The 24,037-nt window shown below is 40.1% G+C and overlaps 1 protein-coding gene and 1 pseudogene across 2 annotated transcripts in view; both read right to left on the bottom strand.

The window, feature by feature from the left end:
• KLHL2 (kelch like family member 2) overlaps positions 1–24,037 on the bottom strand; it is a 157,995-nt gene that overhangs the window by 39,421 nt on the left and 94,537 nt on the right. The window lies entirely within an intron of this gene.
• LOC122423266 lies at positions 16,912–22,481 on the bottom strand (annotated as a pseudogene).

The raw sequence follows: 24,037 nt of genomic DNA, 5'->3' as shown, positions 1-24,037 counted from the left end.
TCAAACCAGTCAATCCTAAAGGATATCAACCCTGACTATTCATTGGAAGGACTGATGTTGAAGCTGAAGCTCCAATACTCTGGCCACCAGATGCAATGAGCTGACTCACTGGAAAAGACTCTGATTCTGGGAAAGGTTGAAGGCAAGAGGAGAAGAGGGTGGTAGATGATGAGATGGTTAGACAGCATCATGGACATGAATTTGAGCAACTTTTGAACTGTGGTATTGGAGAAGACTCTTGAGAGTCCCTTGGACTGCAAGGAGATCCAACCAGTCCATCCTAAAGGAGATCAGTTCTGGGTGTTTATTGGAAGGACTGATGTTGACGCTGAAACTCCAATACTTTGGCCACCTGATGCGGAGAGCTGACTCATTTGAAGAGACCCTGATGCTGGGAAAGATTGAGGGCAGGAGGAAAAGGGGACGACAGAGGATGAGATGGTTAGATGGCATCACTGACACAATGGACATGGGTTTGGGTGGACTCCGGGAGTTGGTGATGGACAGGGAGGCCTGGTGTGCTGTGGTTCATGGGGTTGCAAAGAGTTGGACATGACTGAGCAACTGAACTGGACTGAACTCTATTTAACAGCATCAATCTTCAAATGTTCTGCTGTATTAATTGACAGGCAGCACGACAGAACTCTTTCTGTAATATACCACATGCACCCAGAAACACTAGAATACTGGCTTAGTCACTGAAAAGCACTCTGGGACACTTTAAATGTCTTTGATTACAAAAGTTTGTCCTGTGAAAAATATTTTTAATTTAATGTCACCTAACATGAGCATTAACTGATCTTTCCCACTAAACCTGAAGATTCCACTTACCTACCTACAGCGATTCACACAATTTGTCTGGCCTGATCATCCCACAGGCCAACAGGACTTGGGGATACCCTAGGGCCACTATCCCGGACACAATCCTCACTAAACTGTTTCCAAAACAGCTTATACTTGACATTGCTAATAATCTGCTACTTTATATATTCTGAAGCCTTGGTCTCCAGTTCCTATTGGGATTTTTTGTTGTTCCTCATTTGTGCTTTGAAGTTTCTCTCTTATTTTTTAACATTTGTTTATTTTTGGCTGAGCTGGGTCTTTGTTTCTGTGCAGGCTTTTCTTTAGTTGCAAGGAGTGGGGGCCACTCTCCAGTTGCTGTGCACAGACTTCTCATTGTCGGGCTCTAGGGTGTGTGGGCTTCAGTAGTTATGGCTCCCATGCTCCAGAGCACAGACTCAATAGCTGTGACACACAGGCTTAGATCTCCGAAGCATGTGGATCTTCCTGGACTAGGGATTGAACCTGTGTCTCCTGCACTGACAGGTGGATTCTTTATCACTGAGGTGCCAGGGAATCTCCATATTGTTTCTTATCAGCCCATGTTTGCTCTGGATGATCCTATCAACCTTAAAAGTTTAACCAATTTATTCAGTATCAAGCTAAAAACATTGAAAGCATGCATTCTTTCTGATGTGATGGTATTAATAAGGACTTTAGCTGAAAGTGAAGCTCCAATACACTGACCATCTGATGCAAAGAACCGATTCATTGGTAAAGACCCTAACGCTGGGAAAGATTGAAGGCAGGAGGAGAAGGGGACGACAGAGGACGAGATAGTTGGATGGCATCACCAACTCAAAGGACATGAGTTTGAACAAGCTTCAGGAGATGGTGAGGGACAGGGAAACCTGGTGTGCTGCAATTCATGGGGCTGCAAAGAGTTGGACACGACTGAACAACTACAAATGTACTATTGGAGTTGGTTGGGTAGTATTTGGTTGAGGATTTTTACATCTATGTTCATCAGTGATTTTGGTCTGTAATTCTCTTTTTTGTGTGTGATATCTTTGTCTGGTTTTGGTTTCAGATGCCCTCACAGGATGACTTTAGAAGTATTCCTTCCTCTGCATATTTTTGGAACAGCTTGGGAAGGACAGGTGTTAACTCTTCTCTACGTGTTTTATAGAATTCACCTATAAAGCCATATGGTCCTGGACTTTTGTTTTCTAGAAGTTTTAAAAATACTGATTGAATGTCATTACTTGTAATTGACTGTTCATATCTTCTATTTTTCCCTTGTTCAGTCTTGAGAGATTATACTTTTCTAAGAACTTCTGCATTTCTTCTAGGTTGTCCATTGTATTGTTATATAGTTCCTTAAGGTAGCCTCATAATTTTTTTTTTTTTTTTTTGCATTTCTGTGGTGCTGGTTGTAACTTCTCCTTTTTCATGTCTGATTTTATTTATCTGGGTCCTTTCTCTTTTTTCTTGATGAGTCTGGCTAAAGATTTATTGATTTTGCTTGCTTTTTCAAAAAGCCAGCTTTAGTTTCATTGATCTTTTCTATTTTTTTTCTTTAGCCTCTATTTTATTTATTTCTGCTCTAATCTTTATAATTTCTTTCCTTCTACTAACTTTGGATTTTGTCTGTTTTTCTCTTTCTAGTTCCTTTAGGTATAAGATTGGGTTGCTTATTTGAAACGTTTCTTGTTTCCTGGGGTAAGCTTGTATTGCTATAAATTTTCCTTTAGAATTGCTTCTGCTGTTTCCCACAGGTCCTGGATCACTGTGTGTTCATTTTCATTTGTCTTCAGGTACTTTTTTTTAAATTTCATCTTTGATTTCTTCACTGACCCATTGATTGTTTAGCAGCTTATCATTTAAGCCTCCATATGTTTGTATTTTTTAGAGTTTTTTTCCCCTGTACTTAACTTCTAGTATCATAGTATTGAGGTCAGAAAAGATAATAAGATAAAAGATCTATACTTGGAAAACTATAAGACACAGATGAAAGAAATGAAAGGCAACACAAACAGATGAAAGATATGCCATGATCATTAATTGGAAGAATAGTGCTAAAATGACCATACTACCCAAGGCAATCCACGGATTCAATGTAATCCCTATCAAAGCAAAAGGGCATTTTTCACAGAACTAGAATAAATAATTTTAAAATTTCTATAGAAACACAAAATACCCCAAAATAGCCAAAACCATCTTGAGAAAGAAGAACAGACCTGGTTTCAGACTACACTACAAAGCTGTAGTAATCAAAATGCTATGCTAATGGCATAAAAACACAAAGAGATCAATGGAACAGAAGAGAGAGCACAAAACCCCACACATTTATGGTCAATTAATCTATGACAGAGGCAGGAATGAACAATGCAGAAAAGACAGTGTCTTCAATAAGTGGTTCTGGGAAAATTGGACAGCTACATGTAAAAGAATAAAATTAGAACACTCTCTAACACCACATACAAAAATAAACTTAAAATAGATTAAAGATCTAAATGTAAGAAAAGACACTATAAAACTACTAAAAGAAAATAGGCAGATTACTCTGACATAAATGGCAGCAATATTTCTTTTTTTATCTGTCTCCTAAAGCAAAGAAAGCAAAAGCAAAAACAAAAGGGACGTAATTAAACTTAAAAGCTTCTGGACAGCAAATGAGACCATAAACAAACTAAACAACAACGTTCTGAGTAGGAAAAAACATTTGCAAACAATATGATCAATAAGGGGTTAATATCCAACACATATAAACAGTTGATACAAGTCAACATCAAAAAGACAAATCCAATTAAAAATGGGCAGAAAAACTGAACATTTTTCCAAAGAAGACATACAGATGGCCAATAAACACATGAAAAATACCCAACATTGCTAATCATCAGGAGCAAATCAAAACCACAATGAAGTATCGGCTCACACTAGTCAGAAAGACCATCATTGAAAAAGAACAGAAATAACAAATGTTGGCAAGAATGTAGAGAAAAAGGAATCCTTGCTCACTGTTTGTGGAATGTAAATTCCACAAAAAGGCAAAATTGGTGCAGCCACTGTGAAAAACAGAATGGAGGTTTTGCAGAAAATTAAAAACACAATTACCATATGGCCTACCATATGACCTAGCAATTGTGTTCCAGGGTAAATATCCAAAAAAAACAAAAAACAAACCTCAAGAACACTCATTTGAAAAGATCCATGCACCCCAATGTTTAAGAGTGCATTATTTACAATTGCCAAGATATGGAAGTGACTTAAGTGTCCATCAACAGATGAATGGATGAAGATGTGGGGTGTGTATATATCTATATATTTGTATGTATACACACACACATATGATGGAATTTACTCAGTCACAAAAAAGAATGAAAACTTTCCATCTGCAGCAAAATGAATAGACCTGAAAGGCATTATGCTTAGTAAAGCAAGTCAGAGAAAGATAAATCCTGTACGATATCACTTATATGTGGAATCTAAAACATACAACTAGTGAATGAAACAAAAAGAAACAGGCTCACAGATTTAAAGAACAAACTAGTGGTTATCAGAGGGGAGAGAGAACAGGGAAAGGGTAGGGAGAAAAAGGTTATTATATAAAATCATTTGTGGGAAAGTTTTTGTACGTGTGTGTGAATGTGCATATGTGTGTTACTTAGTTTTATTTTATTATAGCGAAAGGATGGAGATTAACATCAGCCAAAGGAAAAAGCATACAGGGAAGAGTCCAGAAAGCTAAATTCAGAGCTTCCAGTTGTCTTTTTCATAGAATCAAGGGAGCAAGATTCTCCTGGTAATGATGTGTGAAAAAAGCATGAACTTTGCCAAACAGGAAACCCAACGAAGCCTTGGTGTCAAGAGCGTTAAATAGGGGTCCATCTTGCATGCATAGTTGCCAGCCCATCAGGGCTGATTTGACCACCTCCACTTCCAATCCTGACGAAGTCAAGCTGTAAAACTGAAAGTCCACGCCCTTCCTCATGCTGTGGGTGTGGCTCTGAGGTCCTGGGCAAATCACACAATTACTATCTGACCCACTCCAGTATTCTTGCCTGGAGAATCCCATGGACGGAGGAGCCTGGTGGGCTACAGTCCACGGGGTCGCAAAGAGTCGGACACAACTGAGAGACTTAAACACCCAAAAAAGATGTCCTTTTCATTATAGGGGACTGGAATGCAAAAGTAGGAAGTCAAGAAACACCTGGGGTAACAGGGAAATTTGGCCTTGGAGTACAGAATGAAGCAGGGCAAAGGCTAATAGAGTTTTGCCAAGAGAATGCACTGGTCATAGTAAATACCCTCCTTCCAACAACACAAGAGAAGACTCTGCACATGGACATCACCAGATGGTCGACACCGAAATCACATTGATTATATTCTTTGCAGCCAAAGATGGAGAAGCTCTATACAGTCAGCAAAAATAAGACCAGGAGCTGACTGTGGCTCAGATCATGAACTCCTTATTGCCAAATTCAGACTTAAACTGAAGAAAGTAGGGATAACCACTAGACCGTTCATGTATGACCTAAATCAAATCCCTTCTGACTATACAGTGGAAGTGAGAAATAGATTTAAGGGACTAGATCTGATAGACACAGAGCCTGATGAACAATGGATGGAGGTTCGTGACATTGTACAGGAGACAGGGATCAAGACCATCCCCATAGAAAAGAAATGCAAAAAGGCAAAATGGTTGTCTGAGGAGGCCTTACAAATAGCTGTGAAAAGAAGAGAAGCGAAAAGCAAAGGAAAAAAGGAAAGATATTCCCATTTGAATGCACAGTTCCAAAGAATAGCCAGGAGCGATAAGAAAGCCTTCCTCAGCGATCAATGCAAAGAAATAGAGGAAAACAACAGAATGGGAAAGACTAGAGATCTCTTCAAGAAAATTAGAGTTACCAAGGGAACAATTCATGCAAAAATGGGCTCAATAAAGGACAGAAATGGTATGGACCTAACAGAATCAGAAGATATTAGGAAGAGGTGGCAAGAATACACAGAAGAACTGTACAAAAAAGATCTTCATGACCCAGATAATCACAATGGTGTGGTAACTCACCTAGAGCCAGACATTCTGAACTGTGAAGTCTGGTGGGCCTTAGAAAGCATCACTACGAACAAAGGTAGTGGAAGTGATGGCATTCCATCAGTTGAGCTATTTCAAATCCTGAAAGATGATGCTGTGAAAGTGCTGCACTCAATATGCCAGCAAATTTGGAAAACTCAGCAGTGGCCACAGGACTTGGAAAAGGTCAGTTTTCATTCCAATCCCTAAGAAAGGCAATGCCAAAAAATGCTCAAACTACCGTACAATTGCACTCATCTCACATGCTAGTAAGGTAATGCTCAACATTCTCCAAGCCAGGCTTCAGCAATACGTGAACCGACAACTTCCAGATGTTCAAGCTGGTTTTAGAAAAGGCAGATGAAGCAGAGATCAAATTGCCAATATCTGCTGGATCATCGAAAAAGTAAGAGAGTTCCTGAAAACATCCAGAAATATGCTTTATTGACTACGCCAAAGCCTCTGTCTGTGTGGATCACAATAAACTGTGGAAAATTCTGAAGGAGATGGGAATACCAGACCACCTGACCTGCCTCTTGAGAAACCTGTATGCAGGTCAGGAAGCAACAGTTAGAACTGGACATGAAACAACAGACGGTTCCAAATAGGAAAAGGAGTACGTTAAGGCTGTATACTGTCACCCTGCTTACTTAACTTTATATACAGAGTACATCATGAGAAATGCTGGGCTGGAAGAAGCACAAGCTGGAATCAAGATTGCAGGGAGAAATATCAATAACCTCAGATATGCAGATGACACCACCCTTACAGCAGAAAGTGAAGAGAAACTAAAAAGTCTCTTGATGAAAGTGAAAGAGGCGACTGAAAAATTTGGCTTAAAGCTTAACATTCAGAAAACTAAGATCATGGCATCTGGTCCCATCACCTCATGGGAAATAGACGGGGAGACAGTGGAAACAGTGTCAGACTTTATTTTTTTGGGCTCCAAAATCACTGCAGATGGTGACTGCAGCCATGAAATTAAAAGACGCTTACTCCTTGGAAGGAAAGTTATAACTAACCTAGATAGCATATTAAAAAGCAGAGACATCACTTTGCCAACAAAGGTCCGTCTGGTCAAGGCTATGGTTTTTCCAGTGGTCATGTATGGATGTGAGAATTGTACTGTGAAGAAAGCTGAGCACCGAAAAATTGATGGTTTTGAACTGTGGTGTTGGAGAAAACTCTCGAGAGTCCCTTGGACTGTAAGGAGATCCAACCAGTCCATCCTGAAAGAGATAAGTCCTGGCTGTTCATTGGAAGGACTGATGCTGAAGCTGAAACTCCAATACTTTGGCCACCTCATGCAAAGAGATTACTCATTGGAAAAGACCCTGATGCTGGGAGGGATTGGGTGCAGGAGGAGAAGGGGATGACAGAGGATGAGATGGGTGGATGGCATCACTGACTCAATGGGCATGAGTTTGAGTAAACTTCGGGAGTTTGTTTTGGACAGGGAGGCCTGGCGTGCTGCAACTCATGGGGTCGCAAAAAGTCGGACACGATTGAGCGACTGAACTGAACTGACTGATCTACTTACATAATTACTATCACAAGGCCTTGGGGTAAATGAAGACATTCCTATCAACATAACATTCCAAGGGTCTAGAGATTACCTCCTAGAAACTGAGGCAAAGAAGAGACATTTCTCTGCCTGAGGTTCGAATCTTACTACACAATCTGTACCTGGCCTTTACCGAAGGCTCTTTGAGAGCAAAATATATTTATGTGGGAATCTACTTTCAGTATAGCATTTATATGACACATGACAACAGTAAAAAACAAGCCCATCTTATAAAGCCATTACATACATTTTTGTATTTGTATACCAACTTCTTCTTTGATCTACCTCTATTTGTACTTTATAATAAACTTAGCTGATGGATAGCTGAATCAGTTTTCCCTCAAACTACTCATTTGCCATCTCTTTTATTTTTTGGCTGCACTGAGTGGCTTGTGAGATCTTAGTTCCCCAACAACAGACCCAGGCCCTCAGCAGTGAGAGCAGAGTCCTAACCACTGGATCACCAGGGAACTCTCTGCCATCAGTATTATATCCTGAAAAGCCTTTAACTCAATTCCCCGATATATTTGACCATCAACAGAAATATAACCTCAGCAACAATACATTGTATTATGATACACTGTATGATACGACAGATGTAACTTACATACAACACTATATGGTCAACATAATACACTGTAGATTTAAAATTTGTAAACAGAGTAGATGTCCTGTGAAGTGTTCTTTCTGAAGTAAAATACTCAAAAGATACTGGCACATTACTAGAGTCCTACTCAGTCATCAACAATTGGTTCAGTCGATCTCCCAAAGCAAAGTCACTCGGTTTGCAGGCTTTCATCTTCTCAGGTTCCAAAAGGAGGAGCAGTCTTGGCAATATATGGCTGCATTCTTTGCAACATCTGCCAAAACTGAATTAAGATACAGTATCATCTCTTACCTTGAGCCTCTCAGGGCACCAATGGAATGACTTCTCTTGTTGTATGCCCTATTTATTCATTCTTTTACTCTCAGCTATCAGTTCAGTCCAGCACTCAGTCATATCGGACTCTTTGTGACCCCATGGACGGCAGCACACCAGGCGTCCTATCCATCACCAACTCCCTGTCCATAAGCCTCTTATCCATATCCATCAGAAGGCAGAGAGAATGAAAACTACAATCACAGAAAACGAACCAAACTGATCACAAGGACCACAGCCTGGTCTAACTCAATGAAACTATGAGCCATGCCGTGTAGGGCCACCCAAGACGGACGGGTCATGGTGGAGAGTTTTGACAAAACATGGTCCACTGGAGAAGGGAATGGCAAACTACTTCAGTATTCTAGCCTTGAGAACCCCATGAACAGTATGAAAAGGCACAAAGATAGGACACTGAAAGATGAACTCTCAGCTATATTTCTCCTTTTCTCCATTTATCACTGAATTTGACCCAAACTTTTCCACTTCTGGAAGGGACACTTTTCAAAGTGTGGCCACTGTGCTGGTTCAGGCTGCCAGGAGCAACACCAGTCTACCAAATGCTTCCCCTTCAGCCCTCTCTCATTTACACAGAGTATCATTCTAGTGGTCTATCACAACCACTAGGTAATATAGCTGTGTTCACTGTCAACCCCAATTTTGCCAGATGAGGTGAACACACAACCTGTCATTAGGCCTTTAGGAATTCTGGTGTAAAAGTTTAAAAGTAGAGTTAAAGTTTCTTGCTTAGGAATTAGCCCTGCTTCTGGCCCCTGTAATTGCAGCCCTACTCCTAGGACCACTGAATCAGGTAGGAATAAAAGAAAGTTGAGGTGTTGTGAGGGGAAACTGTATAATCATACCAGCAACATCTCCATCTCCCTGTTCCCCAGGTACTTCTGAAAAGTGAAGGACTCTATCTATTGAAGACCTTGCTTTGATTGCCTTCACATCCAGTGTGACCCATTCTGTTACATCTCCTTCATACCTGTGAAGACGTGTAAGCCAGCCCTTCATGCTTTATCTCCCCCAGTTTTAGATAACAAGTGTCCAGTTGCCTATTCTAAATCTCAATCAAAGCACTACTCCTAGGATATCTCTTGGCTCATTACTGAACATTATGGATTGTTCCTGTGAATTGAACTACGTCCCCCCTTCAAATTTATATTTTGAAGCCCTAACCCTCAATATGGTTGTATTTGGAGATAGATCCTTTAAGGAGGTAATTAAATTTAAATGAGGTAACAAGAGAGCCTTAAATGAATAGGGCTGGTGTCACTATAAAAAGAGGGACATGCACAGAGAAAATGCTATGTGAGGACACAGTGAGAAGGTTGCAAACAAAGCAACAAACAAAGGATTAATATTTAAAATATACAAACAGCTCATGGAGCTCAAAATCAAAAAAATAAACATCTCAGTCAAAAAATGGGCAGAAGACCTAAATAGACATCCCTCCAAAGAAGATTTACAGATGACCAACAAACATATGAAAAGATGCTCAACATCATTAATTATAAGAGAAATTCAAATCAAAACTACAATGAGGTATCACCTCACATGGATCAGAATGGCCATCATCAAAAGTCTACAAACAATAAATGGTGTAGAGGGTGTGGAGAAAAGGGAATGCTCTTACACCACTGGTGGGAAGGCAAACTGATACAGCTACTTTGGAGAACAGTATGGAGGTTCCTTAAAAAACTGAACATAGAACTACCCTATGACCCAGCAATCCGACTAATGGGTATATACCCCAAGAAAATAATAATTCAAAAGGACACATGTACCCCAATCACTGCAGCACTATTTACAATAGCCAAGAAATGGAAGTAACCTAAGTGTCCAACGACAGATGATGGATAAAGACAATGTGGTACATACACACAATGGACTATTACTCAGCCACCAAAGAAACGAAATAGAGTCATTTGTAGAGACATAAATGGGCCTAGAGCCTGTCACACAGAGTGAAGTAAGTCAGAAAAAGAAACACAAATATCACATATTCATGGATATATATTCCCTGGTGGCTAAGACAGTAAAGAATCTGCCTGCAACGTGGAAGACCCGGGTTCAGTCCCTGGGTGAGGAAGATCCCCTGGAGAAGGGAATGGCAATCCACGCCAGTATTCCTGACTGCAGAGTTCCATGGACAGAGGAGCCGGGTGGGCTATAGCCCATGGGGCCACAAACAGTCAGACAAAACTGAGCAACTAACATTTTCACATAGAATCTAGAAAAATGGTATAGATGAACCTATTTCCAAAGCAGGAATAGAGACACAGACCTAGAGAAACGCCATGTGGATAGGGGAGGGAGGGTAGAGTAGGACAAACTGGGAGATTAGGACTGACCACATGTAAATAGCAAGTGGGAAGCTGCTACAAAGCGCAGAAAGCTCTACCTGGTGCTCTGTAAGAACCTGGGAGGGGTCAGTCAGGGAGTGGGGGTCCAAGAGGAAAGGGGTAAATGTAAACATACAGCTGATTTACTTCATTGTAAAGAAGAAACTAACACATCATAAAGGAATCATATTCCAATAATTTTTTTAATATCTACAAAAAAAGCAGTATCCGAGCCTATTATATTATTTTCAAAAGCATGTAACATGTCTCTTTACTTCTTTGCAACCCCTTGTACTATAAGAAAAATTTTTTTCATGAAAAACAGTTTGGTGATTCAAGCTTCTGACAAAGTACGACTGGAAACTGAGAACAGAGGAAGGAATTAATTATTACTCAGTTAATGAGAAAGTATTAATGAATAGCCAAGAGAACACATACAGCACATCTAAATAATGTATTAATAAACTCTTCTCTAAAATACATTAGGGTGTGCTTTAATCTACTACCTTTACTATGTGTGTGTTTGTGTGTATAAGTGTGTGAGTTTGTGTATAAAGTGGCTTCAGTCATGTCCAACTCTTTGTGACCCTGTGGGCAGTAGCCTGCCAGGCTCCTCTGTCCATGGGATTCTTCAGGCAAGAATACTGGAGTGGATTGCCATGCCCTCCTCCAGGGGATCTTCAAGACCCAGGGATTGAACCCGAGTCTCTTACATCTCCTGCATTGGCAAGCAGGTTCTTTACGACTATCTCCACCGTCATTCTCAAACCTTATGCTGAAGATGATAGTTCCACTGTTGCCATGATACCATCCTTCTTTTTGACTGTGGGTTAGGACAACTATATATAGAGTAGTATTATCACATGCAAAGGATCCAAATGCAAAAGATGTACAGAAAAACGGGACATCTGTGCAGGTGCACAGACATATGCAAACCACAATGGGCCCATTAGCCTTTTCCAGGGGATCTTCCTGACCCAGAGATTGAACCTGGGTCTCCTGCATTGCAGGCAGATTCATTACTACCTGAAGCCCTGTTAGCCAGCCACACTTCACCACAATTCAGCTTTATGCCTCAAAATGCTTTAGAGAATCGAGAGTAGTTTGCTTTAAAGTACCTATAAACAATTATCTTGAACTAAAGTAAGGCAAGCCTTGTCATTTGAATAGAAAAGTTTAATTCTATATCTGCTGAAGAAAAAAACAAAAACAAAAAACCCTGTTGTCAAACTTGAAAGGGCAAAAGCAGCTTTACAAAGTTGTTACAAGAACATATAAAATCCAAACCACACTTATAAAGGGAGTCTCCTGGCCATCTCAAAAGGAACATCTTTGGGTGAGACGAGATCACAAATGTTAGTCAGTTAATGCTGAGAGCTAATTGTTAGGTAGGCTGATAAAGAGTCTGGGGCCCTCAAGGAGGAAGGGGTCCAGGGCTTTCAAGATGGAGAAAGGGAAAAATGTTTTTTTTTGCTACATTGCTTTCCTTTAATCACTTAACATGTGTTTTTCCTAAACTCTAAGTTGTAGTGACAACAATCTTTAAGACTAACTTTCTTTAAGACCAGAGCTGATAGTTACACAACAAAACAACTCATCTTAAACTATGTAGCAGAAAATTGTATTAAAGATTTACTGAGCATGGCCCTGCCCATCAGAATAAGACTGCAGGTTCCCCCTCAGTCAGTCTTTCCTACCAGGAAGCTTCCATAAGCCTCTTATTCTTCTCCATCAGACAGACTGGAAACCACAATCACACAAAACTAACCAATCTAATCACATGGTCCACAGTTAGTTCAGTTAGTTAATTCAGTCGCTCAGTCGTGTCCAACTCTTTGCGACCCCATGAATCGCAGCATGCCAGGCCTCCCTGTCCATCACCAACTCCCGGAGTTTACTCAAACTCATGCCCATGGAGTTGGTGATACCATCCAGCCATCTCATCCTCTGTCATCCCCTTCTCCTCCTGCCCCCAATCCCTCCCAGCATCAGGGTCTTTTCCAATGAGTCAACTCTTCGAATGAGGTGGCCAAAGTATTCGAGTTTCAGCTACATGGTTCACAGTGTGGTCTAACTCAATGAAACTATGAGCCATGCCAAGTAGGTCCACCCAAGACGGATGGGTCATGGTAGAGAGTTCTAACAAAGTGTGGTCCACTGGAGAAGGGAATGGCAAACCACTTCAGTATTCTTGCCTTGAGAACCCCATGAACAGTATGAAAAGGCAAAAACACAGGACACTGAAAGATGAACTCCCCAGGTCAGTAGGTGCCCAATATGCTACTGGAGATCAGTGGAGAAATAACTCCAGAAAGAATGAAGAGACGGAGCCAAAGCAAAAACAATACCCAGTTGTGGATGGGACTGGTGATAAAAGCAAGGTCCGATGCTGTAAACAGCAATATTGCATAGGAACCTGGAATGTTAGGTCCATGAATCAAGGCAAACTGGAAGTGGTCAAACAGGAGACAGTAAGAGTGAACATCAACATTTTAGGAATCAGTGAACTAAAATGGACTGGAATGGGTGATTTTAACTCAGATGACCATTATATCTACTACTTTGGACAGAAATCCCTTAGAAGAAATGGAGTAGCCATCATAGTCAACAAGAGTCCGAAATGCAATACTTGGATGCAATCTCAAAAACAACAGAAAGATTTTTGTTCATTTCCAAGGCAAACTATTCAATATCACGGTAATCCAAGTCTATGCCCCGACCAGTAATGCTGAAGAAGCTGAAGTTGAATGGTTCTATGAAGAGCTACAAGACCTTCTAGAACTAACACTCCAAAAAGATGTCCTTTTCATTATAAGGGACTGGGATGCAAAAGTAGGAAGTCAAGAAACACCTGGAGTAACAGGGAAATTTGGCCTTGGAGTACAGAATGAAGAAGGGCAAAGGCTAATAGAATTTTGCCAAGAGAACACACTGGTCATAGCAAACACCCTCTTCCAACAACACAAGAGAAGACTCTACACATGGACATCACCAGATGGTCAACACTGAAATCAGGCTGATTATATTCTTTGTAGCCAAAGATGGAGAAGCTCTATACAGTCAGCAAAAACAAGACCGGGAGCTGACTGTGGCTCAGATCATGAACTCCTTATTGCCAAATTCAGACTTAAATTGAAGAAAGTAGGGAAAACCGCTAGACCACTCAGGTATGACCTAAATCAAATCCCTTATGATTATACAGTGGAAGTGAGAAATGGATTTAAGGGACTAGATCTGATAGACAGAGTGCCTGATGAACTATGGACATCGTACAGAAGACAGGGATCAAGCCTGCCCTCAAGACAAAGAAATGCAAAAAGGCAAAATGGTTGTCTGAGGAGGCCATACAAATAGCTGTCAAAAGAAGAGAAGTGAAAAGCAAAAGAGAAAAGGAAAGATATAGCCATCTGAATGCAGAGTTCCAAAGAATAACAAAGAGATAAGAAAGCCTTCCTCAGTAATCAATGCAAAGAAATAGAGGAAAACAACAGAAGTGGAAAGACTAGAGATCTCTTCAAGAAAACTAGAGATACCAAGGGAACATTTCATGCAAAGATGAGCTCAATAAAGGACAGAAATGGTATGGACCTAACAGAAGCAGAAGATATTAAGAGGTGACAAGAATACACAGAAGAACTATACAAAAAAGATCATCATGACCCAGATAATCACAATGGTGTGATCACTCACCTCGAGCCAGACATCCTGGAATGTGAAGTCTGGTGGGCCTTAGGAAGCTTAGCCAGGAACAAAGCTAGTGGAGGTGATGGAATTCCAGTTGAGCTATTTCAAATCCTAAAAGATGATGCTGTGACAGTACTGCATTCAATATGCCAACAAATTTAGAAAACTCAGCAGTGGCCACAGAACTGGAAAAGGTCAGTTTTCATTCCAATCCCAAAGAAAGGCAATGCCAAAGAATGCTCAAACTACCGTACAATTGCACTCATCTCACATGCTAGTAAAGTAATGCTCAAAATTCTCCAAGTCAGGCTTCAACAGTACATGAACTGTGAACTTCCAGATGTTCAAGCTGGTTTTAGAAAAGGCAGAGGTAGCAGAGATCAAATTGCCAACATCCGCTGGATCATTGAAAAAGCAAGAGAGTTCCAAAAATATATCTACTTCTGCTTTATTGACTATGCCAAAGCCTTTGACTATGTGGATCACAACAAACTGGAAAATTCTGAAAGAGATGGGAATACCAGACCACCTGACCTGCCTCTTGAAATCTGTATGTAAGTCAGGAAGCAACAGGTAGAACTGGACATGACAACAGACTGGTTCCAAATAGGAAAAGGAGTACATCAAGGCTGTATATTGTCACCCTGCTTATTTAACTTATATGCAGAGTACATCATGAGAAATGCTGGGCTGGATGAAGCACAAGCTGGAATCAAGATTTCTGGGAGAAATATCAATAACCTCAGATATGCAGATGACACCACCCTTACGGCAAAAAGTGAAGAACTAAACAGTCTCTTGATGAAAGTGAAAGAGGAGAGCGAAAAAGTTGGCTTAAAGCTCAACATTCAGAAAATTAAGTTCATGGCATCCAGTCCCATTACTTCATAGCAAATAGATGGGGAAACAGTGGAAACAGTGGCAGTTTTATTTTTTGGGGCTCCAAAATCACTGCAGATGGTGATTGCAGCCAGATATTAAAAGACACTTACTTCCTGGAAGGAAAGTTATGACCAACATAGACAGCATATTAAAAAGTAGAGACATTAGTTTGCCAACAATAGTCCGTCTTGTTAAGGCTATGGTTTTTCCAGTAGTCAGGTATAGATGTGAGAGTTGGGCTATAAAAAAAGCTGAGCGCCAAAGAACTGATGCTTTTGAACTGTGTTGTTGGAGAAGACTCTTGAGAGTCCTTTGGACTGCAAGGAGATCCAACCAGTCCATCCTAAAGGAGATCAGTCCTGAATATTCATTGGAAGGACTGATGTTGAAGCTGAAACTCCAATACTTTGGCCACCTGATGCAAAGAGCTCACTTTTTTGAAGAGACCCTGATGCTGGCAAAGATTGAAGACAGGAAGAGAAGGGGACGACAGAGGATGAGATGGTTGGATGGCATCACCGACTCAATGGACATGAGTTTGAATGGACTCCGGTAGCTGGTGATGGACAGGGAGGCCTGGTGTGCTGCAATCCATGGGGTAGCAAAGAGTGGGATAGGACTGAGGGACTGAACTGAAACTATGTAACAATGTATCCTCCTGGAGTACTTGTTTCTCCTTCTGAAGAACCTTCTGACTAATACTGTTATCTTAAAATGTATATTGTGGGAATGGGTCTGGTAAAACCTTCCTATTGTTAGTTCTAATCTTGTTAATTTAAGATGTATGTTATGGGAATGAGTCTGTGAAAATATATAAGGCCTTGATAAGACTAGCCAGTGGGCCACTCCCTCTCCCCCTTCTCATGTCTGTGTCAGAAGCTTTCTCTGTCCTTTTTTGTACTTTAATAAAACTGCTACATAAAAATTCTTGAGTGATCAAGCCTGAAGCTAAATCTTTTGCAGAGATCACAAATCTGACATCATTCACTGTAAGCTATCAGTGCTAGACAATAACAATACAGTAAGCCATTTCTCCAATATATATTAAAAAAAAAAAAAAAGTATGGTTTCCTATCAATACCTTTAACGAATGAATAAAATCTTGCAATATGTTTCCAAAACACTGAAATAACATAAGCCTGGCATGACTGATAGTAACAGTTCTAAATTTAATGATTCCTTTATGCATGTTCAAATTTCTAGGCACCAAAAGCAACTGAAAACATGTTTGGGTAGAAATTTGTTCAAAGGAACTCTGTAGGAAGAAAGGCAAGAAAATGGTTAGGGCTAACTATTTGTTATTTTATATTCTTTATACAAGTGGATAAGGCAATGGCAACCCACTCCAGTACTCTTGCCTGCAAAATCCCATGGACGGAGGAGCCTGGGAGGCTACAGTCCATGGGGTCACGAAGAGTCGGACACGACTGAGCAACTTCACTTTCACTTTTCACTTTCATGCATTGGAGAAGGAAATGGCAACCCACTCCAGTGTTCTTGCCTGGAGAATCCCAGGGACGGCGGAGCCTGTTGGGCTGCCGTCTATGGGGTCGCACAGAGTCGGACACGACTGAAGCGAGTTAGCAGCAGCAGCAACAGCAGCACTCTTTGTACAAGTCAGTATTTGTCTTTCTGTTGCTTAGCTTCTATTGTCAAATGCTCTAATAATACCACTACTGTAAATAAAAACGATATATGAACATTTCTTCTCTGGCCTCAAGCTACAAAACCATGAAGAGCAAACTGAAAACAAACAGAAAAACAAAATAAATCCCTACTATGAACCAGGGTACTATTTCATACTGCTGGTAGGAACATAAATTAGTACAGGCTCTACAGACGGCTTCCCTGGTGACTCAGACAGTAAAGCGTCTGTCTGAAATGCGCGAGACGCAGATTTGATCCCTGGTCGGGAAGATCCTGGAGAAAGAAATGGCAACCCACTCCAGTATTCTTGCCTGGAGAATTCCATGGACAGAGAAGCCTGGTGCAGGCTACAGTCCATGGGTTGCAAAGAGTCAGACACGACTGAGCAACTTCACTTCACTACAGACAGCAATAATGAAATCTCATCCTACAAACACACTTTACTAATTACGAAATAACACATTCCAAGTTTTTCACTGTAACACTGTTTTTAACAATGGCAAAAGAGTTCATTGGTTGGCACTGATTAAAAATAGTAAAATTACACAATGGAATATTCTTCATCTATAAAAAAAGCATAGGAAAGCTCATGCTTTGAAAAGAGCTTTAGGAAATATTGCCAACTTGAGGCAGGGAAATGGTACTGAACAGAGTATACAGTATATCAGCTACCTTTTGTGTAAGAAAGGGGAAGGATAACACTATAGATTAACATACATTGGAAAACTATAAAAAGAACTAACAAAACCAGCAACCTACAGAGGAGGGCATACCTAAGGAGGAGGGAAATAGAGGGCAGATGTGGAAACATTTTTTCAATGGATAGCGTTGTACACTTTGTTTAAAAAAAAAAAAATCTCCAGCCAGTTAAAGAAAAATTATACACAATTTATTTTTCCCCAATCTGTTCTGGCATGCTTCCAATGATATCAGTCACCTGGATCAATGACAGTCAATGTGCATACTCTGTAGTATTTTCCACATGCTATGCCCAATTCAGTATTATCACCACTGCAGTGACGGACACCAGTTTTGGCCAAGATGGCACAGTACTCTGTTTCAGATTTCCTCAAGGCTGGGCAGTTGTTGGCAAGGATGGCCAGTTTTGCTTTGCCTTGTCTGAACATTTTCAAAGTCTGCTTGTACCCAACTACATACATTCCACTTTTTGTAAACAATTGGAGCACAGCGTTGATTGACCCCAGTGACTTTTACATCTCCTTTGTGGCCACCGTCTTTCTACCTTAGGAGCAGGAAGCCCCCAACCAGGAGCAGCCACCAAGATGGCCAGGGAGCAAGAAAGGTGTGTGCTGTATTGTTATATGAACCATGTACATAGATTATCTATCCTCCCTCACCCCACAAAACAGAACATAAAATTCAAAAATTAATACTAGTAATTACCTCTACAAGGGGATGGGAGTGAAGGTGATGAAGGGCAAGGGTGACAGCAGTGGGATTGCTAGATCATATGGCAGTTCTATTTTTAATTTTTTAAGGAACCTCCATAGTGTACTCTTCAAAGTACAACTTTCAATACCCTTGTGTATATTGCCAAATGATCTTTGATAAGGATACCAAGACCACTAAAAGAAGAAACAATAGTTTCTTCAAAAACAGTGTTGGGAAAAACTGGATACTCACATGCAAAAGAATGAGGGTGGGCTCTAATCTTATACCATACCCCAAAATTAATTGAAAATGGATTAAGTTCCTAAACCTAAAGACCCCAAACTATAAAACTCTAAAACAGAACACTGGGGAAAACCTTATGATGTTTAATTTAGCAATTTTTTCTTAGATATGACAACAAAAGAACAGGAAACCAAAACAAAACTAGACAAATGGGACCATATTGAACATAAAAATGTTGTGCATCAAAAGACACAATAATCAGTGTGCAAAAGCAACCTACTGGAATGGTAAAAAATACTTGTAGATCATACATCTGATTAGGTGTACTATGTTAAGAATATAAAAGTAATTCCTACCACTAAACAGCAAACAAAACAAAAATCTGATTAAAAAATAGGCAGAGGATCTGCACAGATGTTTTTGCAAAGAAGATATACAAATGGCGAACAAGCACATGAAAAGATGCTCAACATCATTAATCATCAGAAAATGTAAATCAAAACCACAATGAGATATCACCTGACAACTGTTAGAATGACTATTATCAAAAAAGACAAGTACTGGTGAAGATGTGGAGAAAAGGGAACTCTCCTACACTCCTGACAGAAATGGTAAACTGGTGCAGCCACTGTGGAAAACACTATGGAGGTTCCTTAAAACATTAACAACAGAACTACCGTATGATCTAGCAAACCCACTGCTGGTATTTATTTAAAGGAAATGAAATCACTACTTGAAGAGATATCTATATTATCATGTTCACTGTGGTGTTATTCACAATAGCGAACATATTGTTGTTGCTCAGTCATGTCCAACTCTTTGCAACCCCATGGATTGCAGTACGCCAAGCTTCCCTGACCTATCCTGTCTCCCAGAGTTTGCTCAAACTCATGTCCATCAAGTCGGTGATGCCATCCAACCAGTTCATCCTACATCAGTCCCTCCAATAAACACCCAGGACTGATCTCCTTTAGGATGGACTGGCTGGATCTCCTTGCAGTCCAAGGGACTCTCAAGAGTCTTCTCCAACACCACAGTTCAAAACTTGCTCAAATTCATGTCCATTGAGTCAATGATGCTATCTAACCATCTCATCATCTACCACCCTCTTCTCCTCTTGCCTTCAATCTTTCCCAGCATCAGAGTCTTTTCCAATGAGTCAGCTCTTTGCATCTGGTGGCCAGAGTATTGGAGCTTCAGCTTCAGTATCAGTCCTTCCAGTGAACATGGAAACAACCTAAGAGTCCATTAGCAAATGAATGAAAAAGGATGTCACACACACACACACACACACACACACACACACACACACACACACATTACTTATGAACAAAGAAGAAAACTGTGCCATTTGTAACAATTCGGATGGACCTCGAGGGCATCATGCTAAGTGAAATAAGTCACATGAAGACAAATATCACTTATATGTGAAAGCTTAAACAGTCAAATCAATATAAACACCGTAGATTGGGGCAATTAACAGGGCTTGGAGGGGTTAGGTCAAAGGGGACAATCTTCTAGCTATAAGGTGAATAAGTTCTGGGGATCTAACATATAGAGTGGTGATTACCATTAACAATAAGGCATTACACAGTTGAAAGCTGCTAACAGAATAAATCTCATATAATCAAAAAGGCAACAGTAAATATGTTTTGTTACTGCATTGTATGAGATCATCATATATTTTAGATGCAAATACTTCCTCCTACTTTGTAGGCTGCCTTTTCATTTTGCTAACTATTTCTGTTGTTGTGCAGAAGCTTTTTGGTTTTTATAAAGTCCTATGTAGTAATTTTTGCTTTTTTTGCCATATCTGAAAAATCACTATCAACACCAACGTGTTTCACAAAAACTCTCTGTTTTCATCTAGGAGCTTTATGGTTTCAGGTCTTATGGATAACTCTTTAATCTATTTAAGTTAATTTCCTTAAGTGATGTAAGACAGGGGTCCAATTTCATTCTTTTAAGTATCCAATCCTTCCAACACCATTTACTGAAGAAATGTGACATCCCTCATTGAATATTTTCACCTTCCTTGCCAAATACTGGTTGGCTATATATGAGGGTGTTATTGCCACGTGCTCAATTCTGTTCCATTGGTCCACGAGTTTATATTTATGCCACTATCACCCTGTTAGAGTGCTGCACTCAATATGCCAGCAAATTTGGAAAACTCAGCAGTGGCCACAGGACTAGAAAAGGTCAGTTTTCATTCCAATCCCAAAGAAAGGCAATGCCAAAGAATGTTCAAACAACTGCACAATTGCACTCATTTCATGTGTCAGAAAAGAAATGCTCAAAATTATCCAAGCTAGGCTTCAAGAGTACCTGAACTGAGAACTTCCAGATGTTCAAGCTGGTTTTAGAAAAGGCAGAGGAACCAGAGATCAAATTGCCAACATCCACTGGATCATGGAAAAAGTATGAGAATCCCATAAAAACATCTACTTCGGCTTTATTGACTACGCTAAAGCCTTTGACTGTGTGGGTCACAATAAACTGTGGAAAATTCTTAAAAGAGATGGGAACTAAGCACCTTACCTGCTGCCTAAGAAACCTGTATGCAGATCAAGAAAAAACAGTTAGAACCGGACATAGAACAATGGACTGGTTTCAAACTGGGGAAGGAGGATGTCAGGCTGTATACTGTCACCCTTCTTATTTAACTTACATGCATCATGAGAAATGTCGGGCTGGAGGAAGCACAAGCTAGACTCAAGATTGCTGGGAGAAATATCAATAAAGTCAGATAAGCAGATGACACCACCCTTATGGCAAAGTGAAGAGGAACTAAAGAGCCTCTTGATGAAAGTGAAAGAGGAGAGTGAAAAAGTTGGCTTAAAACTCAAGGTTCAAAAATCTAATATGGCATCCAACACCATCACTTCATGGCAAATTGATAGGGAAACAATGGAAACAGTGAGAGACTTTATTTTCTTGGGCTCCCAAATCACTGCAGATGGTGACTGCAGCCATGATATTAAAAGATGTTTGCTCCTTGGAAGAAATGCTATGACAAACCTAGACAGGACATTAAAAAGTAGAGACAGTACTTTGCCTACAAAGGTCCTAGTCAAAGTTATGGTTTTTCCAGTAGTCATGTATGGATGTAAGAATTGGACTATAAAGAAAGCTGACAGCCAAAGAACTGATGCTGTTGAATTGGTGTTGGAGAAGAGTCTTGAGAGTCCCTTGGACTGCAAGGAGATCAAACCAGTCAATCGTAAAAGAAATCAGTCCTGAATATTCATTGGAAGGACTGATGCTGAAGCTGAAGCTCCAATATTTTGGCCATCTGATGCAAAGAACTGACTCATTGGAAAAGACCCTGACACTGGGAAAGATTAAAGGTAGGAGAAGGGGTTGACAGAGGACGATATGGCTGGATGGCATCACTGACTCAATGGACATAAGTTTGAGCAAGGTCCAGGAGTTGGTGATCGACAGGGAATCCTGGCATGCTGCAGTCCATGGGGTCGCAATGAGTCAGACACAACTAAGCCACTGAACTGAAATGATAGATTTTGGTATGGTACAGTCTCATTTTTGTTTGCTTCAAGATATTTTTCAATTTTCTTTTTGATTTCTCCTTCTTTAGCTGTTTTCTTTAAATTTCCTTTTTTTGATCTACTGGTTGTTCAGGACTGTGTTGTTTAATTTTCACATATTTGTGAATTTTTCAATTTCTTTCCATTACTGATTTATAGTATTATACCACTATGGTCAAAAAGAATACTTCTTTGATTTTAATTTTCTTAAATCTGTTAAGACTTGCTTTATGATCTAGCCTATGGTCTATCCTGGAGAACATTGTGTGTGTGCTTGAGAAGAACGTGTATACTGCTACTTTTGGGTGTAATGTTCTGAATGTATCTTTTAGGTCCATTTGGTTTAAAGCTTGGTTGAAGTCTAGTTTCCTTGTTGATAATCTAGAAGATTACCCATTGTTGAAGATGGGGTAATGATGTCCCTGAAGACTATTTTATTGTTGTCTGTTTCTCTTTCCAGGCCTTTGAGCATTTAATATATTTCAGTGCTCCAATGTTGGCTATACATATTCTGCCATAAGGGTGGTGTCATCTGCATATCTGAGGTTACTGATATTTCTCCCAGCAATCTTGATTCCTGCTTGTGTTTCATCCAGCCCAGCGTTTCTTATGATGCATATAAGTTAAATAAGCAGGGTGACAATATACAGCCTTGACGTACTCCTTTCCCTATTTGGAACCGTCTGTTGTTCCATGTCCAGTTCTAACTGTTGCTTCTTGACCACCATACAGGTTTCTCAACAGGCAGGTCAGGTGGTCTGGTATTCCCATCTCTTTTCAGAATTTTCCAGTTTGTTGTGATGCACACAGTTAAAGGCTTTGGCATAGTCAATAAAGCAGAAATAGATGTCTTCCTGGAACTCTCTTGCTTTTTTGATGATAAAGCAAACGTTGGCAATTTGATCTCTGGTTCCTCTGCCTTTTCTAAAACCAGCTTGAACATCTGGAAGTTCATGATTCATGTACTGTTGGAAGCCTGGCTTGGAGAATTTTGAGCATTACTTTACTAGCGTGTGAGATGAGTGCAATTGTGCGGTAGTTTAAGCATTCTTTAGCATTCCCTTTCTTTGGGATTGGAATGAAAACTGACCTTTTCCAGTCCCGTGGCCACTGCTGAGTTTTCCAAATTTGCTGGCATATTGAGTGCAGCACTTTCACAGCATCATCTTTTAGAATTTGAAATAGCTCAACTGGAATGCCATCACCTCCACTAGCTTTATTCATAGTGATGCTTCCTAAGGCCCACTTGACTTCACATTCCAGGATGTCTGGCTCTAGGTGAGTGAGCACACCACTGTGATTATCTGGGTTGTGAAGATCTGTTTTGTAGAGTTCTTCTGTGTATTCTTGCCACCTCTTCCTAATATCTTCTGATTCTGTTAGGTCCATGCCATTTCTGTCCTTTATTGAGCCCATCTTTGCATGAAATGTTCCCTTGGTATCTCTAGTTTTCTTGAAGAGATCTCTAGTCTTTCCCATTCTACTGTTTTCCTCTATTTCTTTGCATTGCTTCTCTCATTGCTGAGGAAGGCTTTCTTATCTCTCCTCGCTATTCTTTGGAACTCTGCATTCAAATGGGAATATCTTTCCTTTTTTCCTTTGCTTTTCGCTTCTGTTCTTTTCACAGCTATTTGTAAGGCCTTCTCAGACAACCATTTTGCTTTTTTTTGCATTTCTTTTTCTTGGGGATGGTCTTGATCCCTGTCTCCTGTACAATATCACAAACCTCCATCCACAGTTCATCAGGCACTCTGTCTATCAGATCTAGTCCCTTAAATCTATTTCTCACTTTCACTGTAAAATCATAAGGTTTTTTATATAGGTCATACCTGAATGGTCTAGTAGTTTTCCCCACTTTCTTCAATTTAAGTCTGAATTTGCCAGTAAAGAGTTCATGATCTGAGCCACAGTCAGCTCCCGGTCTTGTTTTTGCTGAATGTATAGTCATACTTA

Source organism: Cervus canadensis, chromosome 1, assembly GCF_019320065.1.
Source record: "Cervus canadensis isolate Bull #8, Minnesota chromosome 1, ASM1932006v1, whole genome shotgun sequence".
Classification (NCBI taxonomy): Eukaryota; Metazoa; Chordata; class Mammalia; order Artiodactyla; family Cervidae; genus Cervus; species Cervus canadensis.
This window is presented reverse-complemented; position numbering and strand designations above follow the sequence as displayed.